Source organism: Leuciscus leuciscus (assembly GCF_965113295.1).
Source record: "Leuciscus leuciscus genome assembly, chromosome: 3".
Classification (NCBI taxonomy): domain Eukaryota; kingdom Metazoa; phylum Chordata; class Actinopteri; order Cypriniformes; family Leuciscidae; genus Leuciscus; species Leuciscus leuciscus.
The window spans coordinates 13911794-13929242 of NC_138727.1; the positions used below are offsets into that span (position 1 = coordinate 13911794).

The window sequence follows — 17449 nt, forward strand, 5'->3', positions numbered from 1 at the left end:
AAAAAAGAAAGAGGACCAAATCAAACGGTAAAAGGAAGTGAATAATACATTTGAAGACTGAGAGGAGTGGAAAGGGTTGGATGAATTTCAAAGGTAAAAAGTTTAACAGGTCGAAGATCATCTGCAATCGCAAAGCAGAAACTTGTGTTTAATAAAGGTGCGCAGCAGAATGATAACTGAAACATCTCATACTTATAGGCCTCGCATGTATCTTCAGTTATCCTATGATCTCCTGAGTGTTTATTTTTTAGTCTCCTTCCTTGTGTGCTTCACTAGGAGTTTCAATAGAAATGACGTTAAAGTATATTTCAGTTTACTGTAAATACATGTCAGTACATTCAGCAAACACTACCCATATTTCACAGAAGTAATTACATAAAAAAGAAATATATAAATAAAATAAATAAAAAGAAACTTATAAAACACATAAAACAAGTGGATTAAAGAAAGGGTCTCTAAAGTTCAGCTAATTGCATTTAATATACATTTAAGTGGCATGCACTTAAGTGTCTGCAAACATTATATTTAGTTTGCATGTATATTATTATTGTAATAAGCACTCTTTTTAAAAGTATTCTGTCCTTTTTCACAAGGGCTCCTGGTTGATCATCAGGAAATCTAATTTACATGAGGAAGGTGAACCACATTTACATTCAAATAGTAATCTACACGAAACGGAACCCAACCCCCAAAGTATACCTTCAAAATATAATTTTCTATATTACATTATATTATAAATCGATATATATTTATATAATGTGAATTCAGTGTTTGTGTGCCGGTCACAGCATGTGGAACGTGGAAGAAAAATCCACGGAAGAAAAAGAGTGATGCACCCCAGTATTTTATGTACCTTGATAAAGGCCTATATAAAAAATAGCTAACAAAATAACTTAGCATCGATACTCTACTTGATTTGTTGCTCCTGGTGCATTCCTGCTGTGCAACACCCCTCTGAGTTTTAAAATAGCATGTTAATATTGGCTTTAAAACAAAATAAAAACATGCTGCTTACTTCAAGCTTTGGTGTTCAGTGTGAAACAGGCCTCAGGTTGGGCTAGTGTTATTGAGAGAAAGAAATTGGACTTCACCTTGGGCAGAGAGACTGGCTGTCTATTTGAAATGCAGAATGTAGGTTTTGGGAGCAGTGATGCTGAGCTAATGTGTTGAGTTTCAGCAGCACCACTGGAACCTTGAACTGGACTTTTAAACTGCATAACTCTAAGGACATGTCTTGGCTGCATTTATGCACAGATCCAGCATGTTGACACATTTTTTATCCTGTCCATTTAAACCAAGTGCACACTATGATACTGAAGCTCATTGCCATGTTACGTTTTAACCCCAGAACATAACCAAATAGCATTTATGTCAGGAAAGTCAGGAAAGAGGATGAAATGGTAATGTACATTTCATATAATTTGAATTTCAACCCACATTTGGGTCAAATATGGACAAACCCAACCGTTGGGTTTAAAAATGTAATTTAAAAATATAAACCAACGGTTTAAACCCATGGTTGGGTATTTGACCCAACTATGGTTTGAAACAGCCCAGCATTTGGAGTGTGTATTTGTGTCTATAATACAGTTACATTTACTCACAGTTCAGTTATTTACATGAGTGACAATTGCATTCTATAACCAAACTCACGCATTTAAAATTTTCAAGACTCAGAACCGGACTGGACTGGATCACATCATACAGTGCTAGAGAGCTGATCTGCGCTGCACAAATGTGCGTCTATCATGTGTTACGGGTTTTCATGTGTGATTTCGGTAACTTACAGCGACAGAGAAATGAACCTTGTCATCTGAAGGTTTTAGATTCAGTCACTGTTCTCCACCGGAGTTGCTCATGTCAGTTTTCCTGAAGATTTCCTGAAGACTTGAGAGATGAACTTGCAGCTCGATCAGACTCTAGTATCAAAAGTGATTCGATTTTTCAGTTTTATGGACGTGATCATCTTTTGATATTACTCTGGTCACTGTCGCTATGGTAAGATAATATGTGCTTGATCCTGTTGAAAGTTCATACAGACAGTATTCGAGACGCAATCTGTAAGTTTCTGTTTGAACAGGACATTTCGAGACTCACACCTGTAAGTAAATGCAGTTGTCAATCCCCAAAACTGAGAGTGTGAACATAGTCTTATTAGAAATAAATCTGAAATAAAACAAAATTACTAAATATGAATAATTATTATAATAGTATATACAAATTAATAAAATAACACTGTGTAGTAGTGTGTGCTTGAAGGTGCAGTCCACAAAATGTTAATATGGGGAAAAAAGTGTTGCTGATGTAAGCAAGTACACAAAGGATTTTTCAACAAATAACATCATACCATATCATGTTTGATCCAGTAAACATAAATGCACTGAGTACCATTTCATGTCTTTAAAGGAATCCCAGCGATGATTAAACCAGGTTTAACATTAGCATGCTAATGCTGATCAGCTCACTGTTGTTTTGTTGTTGTTTTGGCTCTGTTCTCTGCAGGCTGACAGAGCTGACAAGGGATTTCCTCACACCATGTCAGATCCACAGCAGCTTTCCAAGAACGTCCTTTCATCAGTATCAATAAAGGTTCTAAGGGTTTGCAGTCTCATCACCTTCTTCCTTCATCCTTCCTTCCTCCTTCACCCTTCTCTCTACCACTCTCTCGAAGAAGGCAAAGATCCATGCTAGTTTAAAAAAACATGGCTACCATCTGCACAAAACAGAATGTTGAGGAATATGCAAATGCTGAGTCATAACCAGGAAGTGGATTATAATTAACTGTCACACAGCTCTAAGGGAAGAGATTCCCTCACTGGGAGCCCGTGGATCCGCGGTGTATTGTCTGCGTAATGAGGCTGTGTGCTGTAAACAATCCATGGTTAGCTGAAGGTTTTTCTTCAGGTATCTGCAGTGTGTGTGTGTGTGTGTGTGTGTGTGTGTGTGTGTGTAGAAGAGTGCAAACAGTTCTGTTTGGCTTTTGTCATTTTATGGTCACTTTGCCATGAGCACACAGTGTGAATACAAACTAAACACAGATCCAGCCCTGTCCCTGGAGATCACACGCACACACTTAAACACAATTCTAACATAAATATTCACACATTTACATTAACATTTATGCATTTGGCAGACGCTTTTATCCAAAGCGACTTACATTGCATTTCAAGGTTCACACATTCACATTCTTAACACATACACTGCCCTTCCCAAACTTTTTTCAAACACACACTCATAAGCAAAGATAGCCTTGGTCACGCAGTCCTTGCAATGCTGGCTGGTTTTCCAGGGATTTTGCAAGGATTATAGCAGAAAGTACACAGTTGATAATAACACACAAACACACACACACACACACACACACACACACACACACACACACACAAATAGAAAGTGCTTAGCTGATAACGAACCCCCACCCCAGTTGTTTATCCCACAGGCTGTGCATTGCTCTGTATTTTTTTCCTTGGCTTCTTTTAGGAGTTGGCATGGAACTTTTGAATCTCTTCATGGACCTTACAGGTTGGGTCACATAAAACAGAGGCCTGATCAGGGGTTTAACTAGATCCTGTTTACTGGGGCATGAGCCCCAGTGAAATACTGAAATACGAAAAAATTACTGATAATTATTGTAAGACTATGGAAGTTAAAATATGTTTCCCTCATAATATTACAGGAATCATGCCATTTGTGCTTTCTATCAGCTGTTTAAAACCAGAACTAGGGGGTGGGAACACTATTTTGATCTAACAAGATACTTCATCAGAAAACTTTAACAAAAAGAGCACCGGATGAGATGGATATTTACCTGGCTACAATCCATTGTAGGAAATTAAATCTTGTCTAGAATACCGTTTCAATTGTCAGCTCTTTATTGCATGGTAAGTTTTTCAAGGACTCTGTACTGCAGGTAAAAACTATTTATATCCTTATATCCAGTGTTGGGTAAACTTACTTTTAAAAGTAAAGTGTTAAAATATTGTGTTACTCCCTAAAAATGTTTTACTAATTGTGTTACTTGGTTACTTTTTATGAAAAGAAATACATTGCGTTACTTTTGCTGTACTTGTTCTCACTTGGGATGGGCTTGCTTTTTTGTTTTATAATAATAATAATAAAGTTCTATCTTGGCAAATGTAAAGGCCCTTTCACATCAAAAGTGAAATGAATAAGCCTCAGGCTGAAGGAAAAGCAAATTCATACCTGTACAGTAGAGGGCGCAGCTCAAACAATCCTTTCAGCTGTGCTGCTATTCTGGATTGCAGAAGAACAGGACGCATGAGAAGAAAGTTCAACACTCTTACATCAGTAATAAAAACATTGGTTAACAAATTATTATTTTTTTTTTTTATGTTAATCTAAAGTCATTTTTGCTTATATGGTTTAATTTGATCATCGAAGGTCAGCAGCAAAGACATTGGTTAATAAAGTGAGATTTTTAATATTATTTATTATTTAACATTGCATTATTTAATTATTGCACTTTTTCGTAATATTCTGAGTTTGCATTTCACTGTTTTTATTCATTCTGAGGAATCCTAAATCTGTTTTTGGGCAAGTGAGATGAGTAAATGCATGCTTTAGTCTAGAACTACAATAACCATAATGTCACAACACAACTGCATCTTACTCCCAATTACCACAGAAGTGGTTTCCGTTAATAAATGGGAAAACTTAACTCATATATATTGTTGTAAATGTAAAAGCAATGCATTACCTTACTAGTTACTTGAGTAGATTAAAACGTAATCTGGTTACATAACACATACCCCCAACACTGCTTATATCCATGACACCATATAAATAAAAGTATCAAAATATGGGGATACTTTTTTTGACATGGTGTCTGTGCCCTGGTTCTAAAACAGCTAGAAATGCTCCTGCCTATGCATGTTATATGCTTATGCAAATGATAAATATGGCAGTTCATGGCGTTGCACGCCATTTGAGGGTTTCTTGCACTCCAGAGAAGTTTTCACAGATTTCATTTTTATTCTCCTGAAACTCTTTCACTGTCTAGCCCTGTTCCAAAACATAATGAGCTTCCTTGCCTTGCTGTCTACTGTCATGCTAAATATCCTAACTGAAATGAAACCTCATAAGTGACTGATTTGGAACACTCTACATAGGCTGCAACTCTGTTTGTCACAAAAAAATAGCACTTCTCAATGATGAACCAGAATCAGTTGAATTGATTCTGGCTGTTTTTGATGTTAGCATGTGCTAAGCTAACAGTGAAATCAGAGACAGTTTAGCAGGTGGAGAGAAAGTTAATGGCAGAAATCTTAACGGCCATTGGTATAAATCCAAAATCCGCTTTAAATACAACTTCTAGCATAATTTGAGCTAAAGAAGATATTCTGGTCTTTCCCCCCCATTTAACTAGATAGGAACTGCACTTGTACACATATAACCTACATTATGGGTGTCACAATATATACTGTGATATTTAAAAATGAAATATTATGCAGCGCTGCATTTCTTGCCCAGTGTGCGACTCAATTTAAAATGCTCAATAGGTAGACAACCCATAGGTTTTCCCTCACATGCTCATATCTGACCTCCACATCATCTATATTTAAATGTTTGACTAACAGCAAAACAACAACATATGGCAGCTTGCAGGAGACAGTCCATTACCCACTATATACAATCAGTGAAGGACAGTATGTATAATCACAAATAATCAAGTTTTTCCTTGAATAGGCTAGTCGCGCTAGTCGTGTGGCCAGGCTGGAATTGGAAGATAACGGAGCAGGTATGGCTGAGGGTATGTATTCAATGCACACTGCATTGCCAGAACAGAACTGAATTTCAGCTTCACACTCTCAGAATGAGCAAACTGTGTGTGTAGAAATGTGTGTGGAACAAACCATTGAATGTGGAGCGATATGTGTGTGTATTTGTGTGAGTAGGCGTTGAGGTTTTGCCTAAAGAAGGTGAGAGGAAATAAGAGGTGAGAAAAAAAATAAAACACCTTCAACAACAGAGAAATTTGTCACTCTGTGAAGTGAAAGTGGGAGAGATTTAGGGGTAAATTCACCAAAAAAAAAGAAAAAAAAGGGAGCTCTTTTGCGTGCAAAACCTGCATTTTATTTACTATCCACTCGCAATCGAAAATAACTATGTGCTAAATGCACTTATAAAAGCTGAATTATTGGATTTTTTTAAAGTGCAAACTCATCAGTATTTACAAAACTCACAATTAAAGTTATGCTACTTCTGCTCTGTGGTACACATTTTCTATACACATTTTTTGTATATGCAAAAAAAAAAAAAAAAAAAAAAAAAAAAAAAAAAGGTAAAGGAATATTCCATATTCAATTAAAACTACCATTCAAAAGTTTGGGCTTGGTAAGAATTATTATACATTTTTTTGTCTCTTATGTTAAAGTTCACAAAAAAACACACATCTTAAAGTAGTTTAGCTAGCTAGCTAGCTATTAGCTAGTTTAAGATGGTCTATGTTTAGCTGGGTGGCCTGCCTGACCACCTGAAAAGTGCTCTGGGAAATGAGATAAGACCAGCAAGCCAGCTTGGGCTGGTTTCTGGTTTACCTGATTTGCATAATTCCTTTAGTGAATTGTGTGCCAATAAAAGATGCAATGAGCTGGGGCAACGCATTATTGGTAAATTCCTCCCTCAATGTCTGTTACATAATTATAACTCAATCATAATCTTTCATGTAAAGATATTTATATGATTATCAAATATTGCTTTCTCTGCCTCCGAAATAACTTTTCTGCTGATGAAACCAAATTTGTGTAGGTGGCATAAACAAATTATATTAACCACTATTTCATAGCTTAACGTGTTTGTTTAATCAAATTAAATCCTGATGGTGGATACAACCAATTCCCATCCTACATCATTTCCCGCTGACTATTCAGGAAATGCATCCCAGCACAGAAGTTAAATGCACTACGAATGCAGGGTTCATGCAGTCTTTAAGCACAATGACAGTGGAGAATGACAAGACCAATTGTATGTTAGTTAAATAGTTGTGTTTAAGAGTGTTCAGTTTGCATCAGTGTGAAAGTGAATAGTCATTAGACCGAAATTACAGTTTTCAAAGTTCCTGCCCTTCCTCATCATTTACTTTTGGAATAAGTATAATCAAAATGAGAAAAGGTCTCTCCGCTCACATTCTTAACAACGACTTTTCTGGAGAGAGACACAGCAGTTTGTCTGTGTGTGTGTGTGTGTGTGTGTGTGTGTGTGTGTGTGTGTGTGTGTGTGTGTGTGTGCGTGCGTGCGTGCGTGCGTGCGTGCGTGTGGTCCAGGTAAACCCTACGTTATGAGGACAAAATGGGGACATGTTTTGGTCCCCATGAGGAAAACAGCTTATAAATCATACAGATTGATGTTATGTGAAAATGTAAAAATGCAGAAAGTATTCTGTGATGGGTAGGTATAGGCGTAGGGTTAGTGTAAGTGAATAGAATACAGTTTGTACAGTATAAAAATCATTATGTCTACGGAAAGTCCCAATAAAACATGGAAACCCAACATGTGTGTCTCTGTGTGTGAGCCAGCACACAAATCAAAAGTGCCTGTTTCTGAGAGGTTCAGATTTTATCATTGTCAAAAGAGACCGAAAATTGAGCTGGATCCTGCCCTGATAAAATGCTACTTGTATAAAATTTGTTATTGAAAAAGAAAGCAGAGGCTTTCTGTATGGCTTTTCACCACCCATTACACAATGAAGAGAGACAGGTTCTAACAGCGCCCCTGAGTCACCAACGTTTCTCGCAATGGTTTTGAATACTGCAAACAATTGGATTGAGAAGACATCTGAGACGGAAACTTGACATGACGTGAAACTCTACTCGTACGCAATACAGATCTGACTTGGACTCCAAATTAGAGATTTAAATTCTTTAGGTCTGCAATGAGAATATTTTGTCTGAACATCTCATCACTGTTTAGATAAAAGGCAGTCTCTCATTCCCTCTCTGTCACTTTTTTTCCCTGTGAGGATGTGCCTGTCTGTCAAACTGTTGCCAGATGAAGCATGCTAGAAATACAGAATCATTATGATGTTAAGTGGAGGTGTATATACAGTCGGCCACACGTCATATTATGTGAGTGTCAGGGAATACAAATTCCTGACACCATAGTTACTCATCCATTAATTGTGGTTAAACAAATAGAAATTGCCTGATAAGTTGGTCAGTGTTTTTTTATTTTTTATCATTTGTTAATGTGAAGAATCTTTATTGGATATTTAATTTAAAAAAAGAATTCATTTTAAAAGTGCACAGTATTGAATTATATTTTCATTTAAATTTAACAAAGTAAAAAATATATTATTTTTTTTTCTACAGCTGCTACTATTTTTACCTGCTCCAGGAAATCTCTAGAATTATTGTTTTAAAAATGGCCTTGCATCTAGGTTTCTGAAAATAACCTGCAGTGTAAAGATAAAAATATTATTAGAAGTTATTTCAGTGCAGGTGAGTGCTGAAATGAATAACTAATACAATTTTTAAAGGATTTAAATGTTGTCATTTTAAAACAAAGCATATGACTTCAAAAGAATTGGAATGCAGCACGAGTCATGTGGAATACATTTGTAATGCTTTTTATTATTTTGAAGTTTACTTCCATGGTCCTCGTCCATTTTCATTATATAAAAATATATTCTTCAAATATCTCTTTTTGTGTTTCATGGAAAATAAAGAAAGTAAAAACAGGTTTGAAACAACATGAGGGTGAGTAAATAATAAAAGATGTGTAAATTTGGGTGAATTGTTACACTTAGAGGCAGAGTGAGAGCGAGAGAGAGAGAGAGAGAGAGAGAGAGAGAGAGAGAGAGAGAGAGAGAGAGAGAGAGAGAGAGAGAGAGAGAGAGAGATGGAGGAGGCTTTGACACTGCAGTCTATCAATTTAATGTGGTGCCAGCAGGAGCTTCACATCTGTTAGGGACGAGGCCATGGTCTCTCTCTGTATCTGTCTGTCTCCCTCTCTCCATCCCTCTTTCAGCCCGTCCCCTCTCTCTCTGACAGGAGCAGGACTCATTATGCTTCTATTAGGACAGAGGGACGTGTGTGTTTGCGTGACTGCTTTCGTGGTGACATCGCAGATCCAAAATGTCATTTTCCAGCAGGAGGTGACTGTCTAGCGTTTTTCTCTTCCCGTTCATGTCCTCTTTGCCTTTCTTGTGTTCCCTCTGTATTTCACACTGCCGAAAAATATCGTGACAAGCTGACCTTTTGCCCCTGAGAGAGCCAATGCAAAATATGCATGTGCAAAAGACATAGAAAAAAATATATATTTTAAAGAATGTTGAATCTTTTTTCTTTTTTTTCATATTATAAAGGTCATCCAAAACATTCAAGCTCAAGGACATAAAGGTGGCATGAAATGAAACTTGAATGGCATATTCCAACTTTTTTGAAGTGACACAATCACTTTGTATGATGAGTAGACCTCAATTTAAGCCTTCACTCATTAAATGCATACAAAGACAACAAACTACATTAAAAAAAAAAATTACAAAACAAAATAATTAATTGGTTCTCAAATGTAACATGACCAAATGCCAGATTTTAGAGGGCTTTAGACACTTGCATTTGGTCAGAGATGCCCTCGAGGTTAAACATGATCTTTAGCTTCCAGGTTCTGGTCAAAACACCTCCTCAAAAGTACATGTTAGTATTCCAGGAGGAAAATAATAAATTTCAAAGTCATTCTGATTTGTGTGATCTAATCTATTCCAGATTAATAAAATAAATAGAATGTTCTTATTATATATCCTGTTTAACTCTGAAATGTGTCACATTATGCAAGTACAATTGTTTGTAAAATCATTTTATACATTTTTTGCATCAGATATGGAATTGTGTTTGAGATAATGTCTTATGAATGCCACTTTCATCTGTGCTTCGCTATTACTAATTTCTCCACATCTCTGTATCTCCCTCTCTTCTATCATTCTCACCCTTTAGACAGAGCTCTAGGGGACCTTCAGACCGAATAAAAAGGTGACAAGACATCATCATTTTTCGACGGGTTTGAGAGAAGACAGGATCAGGAAGAGAACAGCATCTTACTTTAGTCCTTAGAGAGATCTCTGAGACCTTTATCCAGTCTCTCTCTCTCAGTTTGTGAAAGGCCAAATCCATGCCCACTACACAGAAAACATCTAGAACAGAAGAAGTTGAAACTCTCAATCATAAGATGTCCCAAACCTCTTAAAGCCAGGCTATCTTGTCTCCACAAGAGACACAGTGACACATTTTGATGTTTCACGCTCCACAGAGAAAGAAAGAATAGCTGTTCTACTTCCTTTTTTTTCCTCAGCTGCTCATGGTGGGAAGATGAAAGCCCAGAGATCAAACACTTCATGTATTTGATAGAAGATAGAATGTGAGGAGAAAACCCCGCACCTTTACCATTCTTTCTTTGCTTCGTCCTGTTTTTCCATCCAATCCTTGGTAAATAAAACGCCTCACTTGCCTCCTAGTGAGTAAGCAGAGCGTCAGCACCATGGACAGTGACTCAACGGGACTGGAATGATTGAAAGGGTAGAACCAGATTGATGGGTGGTGCTGAATCAGGAGGTCTATAGTTGGGTCCATGAAAAAGCTTGTGGGGTAAGTAGTCATTTAGCTACATTTTATTCAAAGCTGCTTGCAGAAGAAGGATAGTATCCTTTGAGCAATCTCAGATTAAGTATCTTGTGCAAAGGCCAGAAACTGCTGCTTGCAGGGATTGAACCAGCCGCATTTTGGTCCAGATGTTCAACCACTATGTCGCTCATTGGGGAAAAAAAATGCTTGGGACATTTCTGCTAAATGATATTACATTGCTTCTTGCACATTTCGTGTCACTTTCGAACACGATGAACTGCGTTTAGTTTGATCAGAAACAGATGTGAATGTGTCATTTGAATGTGATAATGTTTGTACAGATTTTTAAATATTGAATAAAAGTATCCATTTCTTTCAAAAACAAAATCTGGTTTCACATTATTTTGATGGTCTCTTTAACACATTCTGTTGACTATAAGTACCGTTACACCTACATGTCTACTAACTCAAATTAGAGTGCTAGACTGGTAGGGTTCGAGTTAGAAAGTTGACATGTAGTTGCAAAGTTACTTATAGTCAGTAGAATGTCTGTTGGGGAGCATCACAGTAAATATTTAGCAGATATTAAGCATACAGTCTACTAATACTCTAATGAGAGTTAGTTGACATGTAGTTGCAATGTAACTAGTCAACAGAATGTTTAAGGGACCATAAAAATAAAGTGTTCCCAGAAATCTTGCTGACCCCAAACCTTTGAACGAAAGTATAAGTTAAGATTAATTAACAGCACTTGTGCCATAATGTTGATTACCACAAAAAAATTTACTTGGACTTGTATCTCCTTTTCATTAAACGAAGCAAAAATCTGGGTTACAGTGAGCCACTTGAAACTGAAGTGTGTAATTTCAGTAAATACTAAAGTATCCTATTCCAAGTGCCTCACTGTAACCTTGCTTTTTCTTGTACTGAACACATCTTCACCTTCAAAGACAAAAACGCAATTATATATTTTGAGGTACTATCTGCTGGGTTATATCTTTAAAATTTATATTTTTATTCACTTTGTGTCACATTTCTGCCACACAATTACATGGCAGCAAAAATAATACTCCATGTCCTGAGGGCAGCAGACAGTCTCTGTTTGGGAGGGCGAGCAGCATGCCTATCATTCACTTTCCTACATCCATACTGAGAAACAGAGTTTGACATTTTGGGGGCAGTTGATAGAACGATAAAAAAAGACCAAGAGAATGAGAGAGATCTTTGATTGTAGGATGTGTTTAGTGGTCCAGGAGTTTTTGAGAGACCAGATGATCTGCACAGAATCAAGGATAGCAAAGAAAACACACAAATACACACATGCACACAGTGCAGGGTAATTTATATTGTGAGACTATCATTGTTGTCATGATAATAATCCTCCATAATCCTATTCTAATGCGACTCTGGAAAAGAACATATGGCATATTAATCAAACGCTAGTTAAACAGACAGTGTCATACAGTACAAGAGCTGAAGGTCAGCTATCAAGGGCTGAAGACCCAATATTAATTCATATTAACCCCCCACCCCCCCAAAAAAATTAGACATTTTCTGCCTTCACCAATGTCGAGTTCAGATCCAGTCAGGGGTGTCTTGTCTGAGGAAATAAGGGAGGTATGCTTTTATTAAAAAATTAAAAAAAAAAATTTTTTTTAAGTAATACTCAGCGACATTCAGTTGGATATCATAAATTCTAGTCACATTAGCATCGAAATGAACCAAAAACCCTGTCAGGGAGCCGATTTTATTAGTGAGTGCTCTGCTTGTTTCAATAAAATTTGCATCCTTGATTCCAAATATGTTTTTTTTGATAACCACTTTGCTCTCAGAAACGCTGTATCTCTGTGTCTGCAACTATCATTACACTAGTGGTGTTAACAGAGGATTTGATTATTTGATTTTGATTATTAGAGCAAAAAAGAGGTAACAATAACAACAATTATAATAAGATCAACAGCAAGTAAACACAAATAAGAGATGAATTATACAGATACTGTAATTTGCTGTATTATTTGCCACTTTAAAAAAATCTGGGGGAAAAATCTGAAAACTGACACCTTGTGATGTGGATGCAGAATTACACAAAAGCAATCTTTTTTGGTAATCATGTAAAATAAAAATAAAATGTTTAGGCTACTGATATGAGTGAAGTCTTAAACTTATGTAAGTGAACATGGTTTTAAACATATTTTTCATAAGCACTATCGATTTGCATTCCCAACTTTTCAATGAAATTCCTGAGTGCCACTGTTTAAACTTCATATACAAACACAATATTCCATAAATAGCACTGGTTCACTTTCAAGATGCCTTTAACCCAGGGCTGCCACTGTATTTCACGCGCTCTGGAGCATTTTTATGGGTGAGCCCCTCTCCCCTGAGCCAAATGAGTATGCTATACCATAGAGGACCTTAATGGGTCCCTCTCATTTCAATAATCTACCACACGCCAGTGGATCCACCACATTTAATTTCAGAATCTGTCATCCATACGTTTATAGTAGATTAGAAAAATATGTTGTGGAAAATTATTCTGTACACAATAACAAACTGTTTCTTTCACATTTAATGAAGTATAAACAGAGTCATCAACACGTTGAATCACATTTTCAGACTGGCCTCTTAAAATCCCTTAAAGCGCACACAAACATACCGTATCCGAAGCCACACACGTGCACACACACACACATGCACGCACGCGCAAACTCCAGAGAGAGAAACATCTTCTTTATGAGGATGAGTAATGAGTTGACTAGTCAGGAACAAAGCTCTGACCCATGTTGTGAGCAATTAGATTAAAGAAACGCAGCAATTTGCTTTAATTACATGTCCCACACTCCCCCCTCAGGAGCGAAGGAGTGAGAAAACGAGGGAGTGAAACACTCAAGAGGACGAATGACTACACATGCTGTAAAGATAAGCTCAAAATGGCAGGAATGAGAGTATGGAGAGAATATAACTAGCTGAAAACTGTCTGCCTTCAGTTCAATGTGAAAAAAGAACTAGGTGTCATTTATCTAATGGTTGCAACCCAGGCTCATTCGAAAAACTTACCTGTGGCAACATTTTTGCAAAACACAAAAAACGTTGCGTCGTGCACATTTCGCGACAGTTTCAAAGTTAAATGTGCAGTGAGTGGCGCTTAAAGTGTGTTTCATTTTTTTCCGTGAAATATGTGAATTACGTGAATACGTGAATATGACATCGTTTTATTATGAATGAGTTTGTACGTATCACTGCAGTTCTGAATTGAAATGTCCGGTGAGTGGCGCTAAAAGATTGAATAATAATAATAATAATAATAATAATAATAATACATTTTATTTTACTTGTGTTACAGTAAAATAAACAGAAACAACAAGGGCAATACAACAATTAATTAAAGAAAAACAGCCTTAAATAAACGTGTCTTAATCAACCGTTTCAAGTGTCCCAACATTGGAGCATTTCTAATGGTAAGAGGAAGCACATCCCATGGCTTGGGGGATTTGTATGAAAAGGCACTTTTCTCCATGGTCTTGAGCTTACATGAAGGCTGATGTAAAAAGAGAGTTAGCAGAACGGAGAGAACATGATGGAGTATAAGGGCTAATGAGATCATAAAGATACTCTGGTGCAGTCTCATATAGTGCCTTGTATGTTAAACTAAGAATTTTAAAATCAATTCTTACATTTTTGGGAAGCCAGTGCTACTGTGAAAGCACCGAGATTTAGCTGAAAGGCCAGAGAACAAGGCATTACAATAATCTAACCTAGTTGTATTGAAGGCATGTATAAGCCGTTCTGTGTCTGCAAAAGAGAGAAAAGGTCTGAGTCAAGCAACGTTTCTCAGATGGTAAAAAGCAGTTTTAGAGATGTGTTTAATATGTGCTTCAAATGTTAAATGTGGATCCAAAATTACACCAAGATTCCGCACCTGTGAAGTGGAAATTACCATGCTGGAGTCAACAATCAAACTAATCTGCTCGTCCTTACGAGAAGCCGCCACTGTACCAATCTGCATCAATTCAGTTTTGGAGCCGTTCAGCTTCAGGAAGTAATTAATGCTCCATCATGTTTTAAAATAGCGTACACCTACACTATACCCTAAACCAGTTAACAAAAGCAAATTCGACATAAAAACGTAATCGTAACCATGGCATTTTAGCTTGTTTTTGAAATTTGACCTCTTATATAGTGACTTATCTTTCACTGGATTCGTACCCGAGATCTGTGTTTCACAAGTACAATTAACTGAGCTAGGGGAGACCGGGGACAGTTGCAACACTTTTTGCATTTCTCTCAATTACTCAGCGACTATTTGGACTAGACCAACCAAATTTGTATATATTAAACTTGCATCTGTCTGCTAATTACCCATACCATTTAAAGATGATTATATATGACATATCGTTCACAGTATTTATTTGAATGGAAGAAGTCAGATGTTGCAACTGACCCCGACCCAGGGGACAGTTGCAACACAACCCAGGGACGGTTGCAACATGTTAAAAATACCTTAAATTTCATTAATTAACTTAAGCTTTTTGTCTCAATGAGCAAAGAATTCTGAAAATATGAACTGTTTTAGGCCTACTATAATATTATAGTATTATTTATTTCAATAATATTATTGTAGCCTATTATTTATTTATTTAGTCATATTTATCAAATAACAGTTACTGAGTTTTGTTTGTTCATGTGTAGAACATAGGCCTACATAGATTCAGTGTGCAGGTGTTACAGATGCTATTCAATCTCTCCATATTTCAGTGTCAGACAGGAAGAATTTAACAATTTGCAATGCAACAAACTTTTATTAAACATGCAATTTATAACATGTTGCAACCGTCCCCAACCCTATCATCCATGACAGAACATCATATGCCTGCTAGACACACTGACTTTGACACATGCTAACCATGTCACTTAGAAGTCAACAAAACAATAATTCAAACGAAGTAAGTTTTGATTAATTCATACAAAATTTCAGGACAGTATGACAAAAATATATCTCATGAAAAGATTTACTTTCATACCTCCAAAACAAGTTTTGTTCAATAAATGCAGCAGCAGAAGTTGAATATGTCTACTGTCTTCTTGGTGGGTGGAGGGTCTAACTGTGCATGTACAGTATGAGTGTCATCACTCTAGCTTGTTTCTGATTGGAGAAAAATGAAATGTTGCAACCATCCCCTGTTGCAACTGTCCCCGGTCTCCCCCTACTGAGCAAGCATAACGTTAGTAAAACTGAACATATGGAGCTGGTTAGGTGATGCAAACCCCAAAACATATTCGTTTACAAATCAGGCACTGTGGTAAAAAGGTTTTCGAGGTCATAACGTAATTGTGCAAGGAGCCGCGTGAAAACAAGTCTTTATTAAGCCATAATCTGCCGCTGTAATCATAATTGTGTGTGAAAACGATTAAAAGTGCTTGCTGATTTACTGCCTCTATATATAATACTGTATAGCCGCAATTAGCAGATTAGAGCTGGGCGATAACAGATTGTGCTACAATACAATACAAGCATTTGAGATATGTTATATAGTATATATCGCCTTAAGGGAGTATACTATGTATGTAGATACAGTTGAACATACTTATATATACAACATTGTATAGGCAGGCTATAGTTACAATTTGTGACTAAATAGGAATATGGTAGGGACTCAAAAATATCTATACAATTCAAATGTAACAATACAAATGAAAATGTTAATATTTGTAAAGGATTTGTAAAGTTTTACAAATCTAAAGTTGTTCACACGTAAATATGCATACAATATGGACGTTTGTGCGTTCAAGCATCCAAATGTACAAAAATGTACATGTTATGTGCGAATACCTATGAACTGTAAAGAAAACAGGTTGAATGACATAATATTTATTAATGGGTGAACTGTTCTTTAACAGATGACCTGAGGTCAATGATGCCTGTACTTTTCATGAAATGCACAGTGTGGTAAAGATTCATTGCTGTAATGACATAATAAATTACAGCTCCTCATGTGGTCTCTTGAAATCCCTTTTGCTATCTTCACATATTAAATACGTAGTCATCGGGGACATAATCAAATCATCGCCACGGATACCAAGCATGTTATTGGAATGTGAGGACCCCTGGCTGTGGCGTAGTCGTCTTAATAAACAGTAATGTGAATTTTGTACGGCCCCTGACCTTGTAGGGCTTTTCTCCTGGATGTTGAGTGCCAGAAAGAGAGTGTGAAAGAGATGAGGGATATGGGTTATTTCATTAGCAGAGCTTGTCTTATGCTGATGCAGGGCATAATTAGCCGCTAACTGTCTACGAGAGCAGTCCTTTTTTCTCCGACCACCACTCTAATTGCTGGATCCTTTTTTTTTTCGACCAGCCCACAGTGCCATACTTAATTAAAATTCCTCCCTTTTACCTCTTGATCCAGAGCAAATGGATGAGAGAGAAAAATTGAGAGGGAAATACATAGTTATGGGGCCTGAAATGGACCTCCTCTTGTTTCAGAGAGAACCCGAAAGATAGAAACAATGGGAGAGTGATATTGAGAAACTAAATTATCCCTCCCACCATTATCGCTCGGTCGTTTGTTATTTGACCTTGACAGCAGCTGTTGAACTCAACTTAGCTGTCCCACAGGTGCTAGCATGCTAATGCATCGACAGTATAGGGGTGAAAACCATGAGGAATTTAATGATTCTAGAGCAGTGGTTCTCAACCAGGGGGCTGGGGCCAATTAGGGGGCCTCTGGAAATTCTCAAGAAGCCCTCAGGGTGGCTTAAAAAGATTTGAAATAAGCCAAATCAAGACATTTCTTCATTATTATTATTTAAATATGTTACCATGCCCACTAGCTATTGCAAGTGTTTTGTAAGTGTTTTGAAAACATCATTATGAA

General features: G+C 36.9%; 1 protein-coding gene and 2 long non-coding RNA genes across 3 annotated transcripts in view; 2 read left to right on the top strand and 1 right to left on the bottom strand.

Annotated features, from left to right (window-relative positions):
• Nucleotides 1–15640, top strand: part of LOC309495927 — a 202155-nt gene extending 186515 nt beyond the window's left edge. The window contains exon 2 of the long non-coding RNA XR_014204888.1: nucleotides 14816–15640. This is a non-coding gene — a long non-coding RNA (uncharacterized lncRNA). The remainder of the gene's footprint in view (nucleotides 1–14815) is intronic.
• The window catches only part of LOC309495921, a 385613-nt gene that overhangs the window by 365697 nt on the left and 2467 nt on the right, over nucleotides 1–17449 (top strand). The gene's annotated exons all lie outside the window — the stretch shown is intronic.
• The window catches only part of sgcz (sarcoglycan zeta), a 328983-nt gene that overhangs the window by 268632 nt on the left and 42902 nt on the right, over nucleotides 1–17449 (bottom strand). The gene's annotated exons all lie outside the window — the stretch shown is intronic.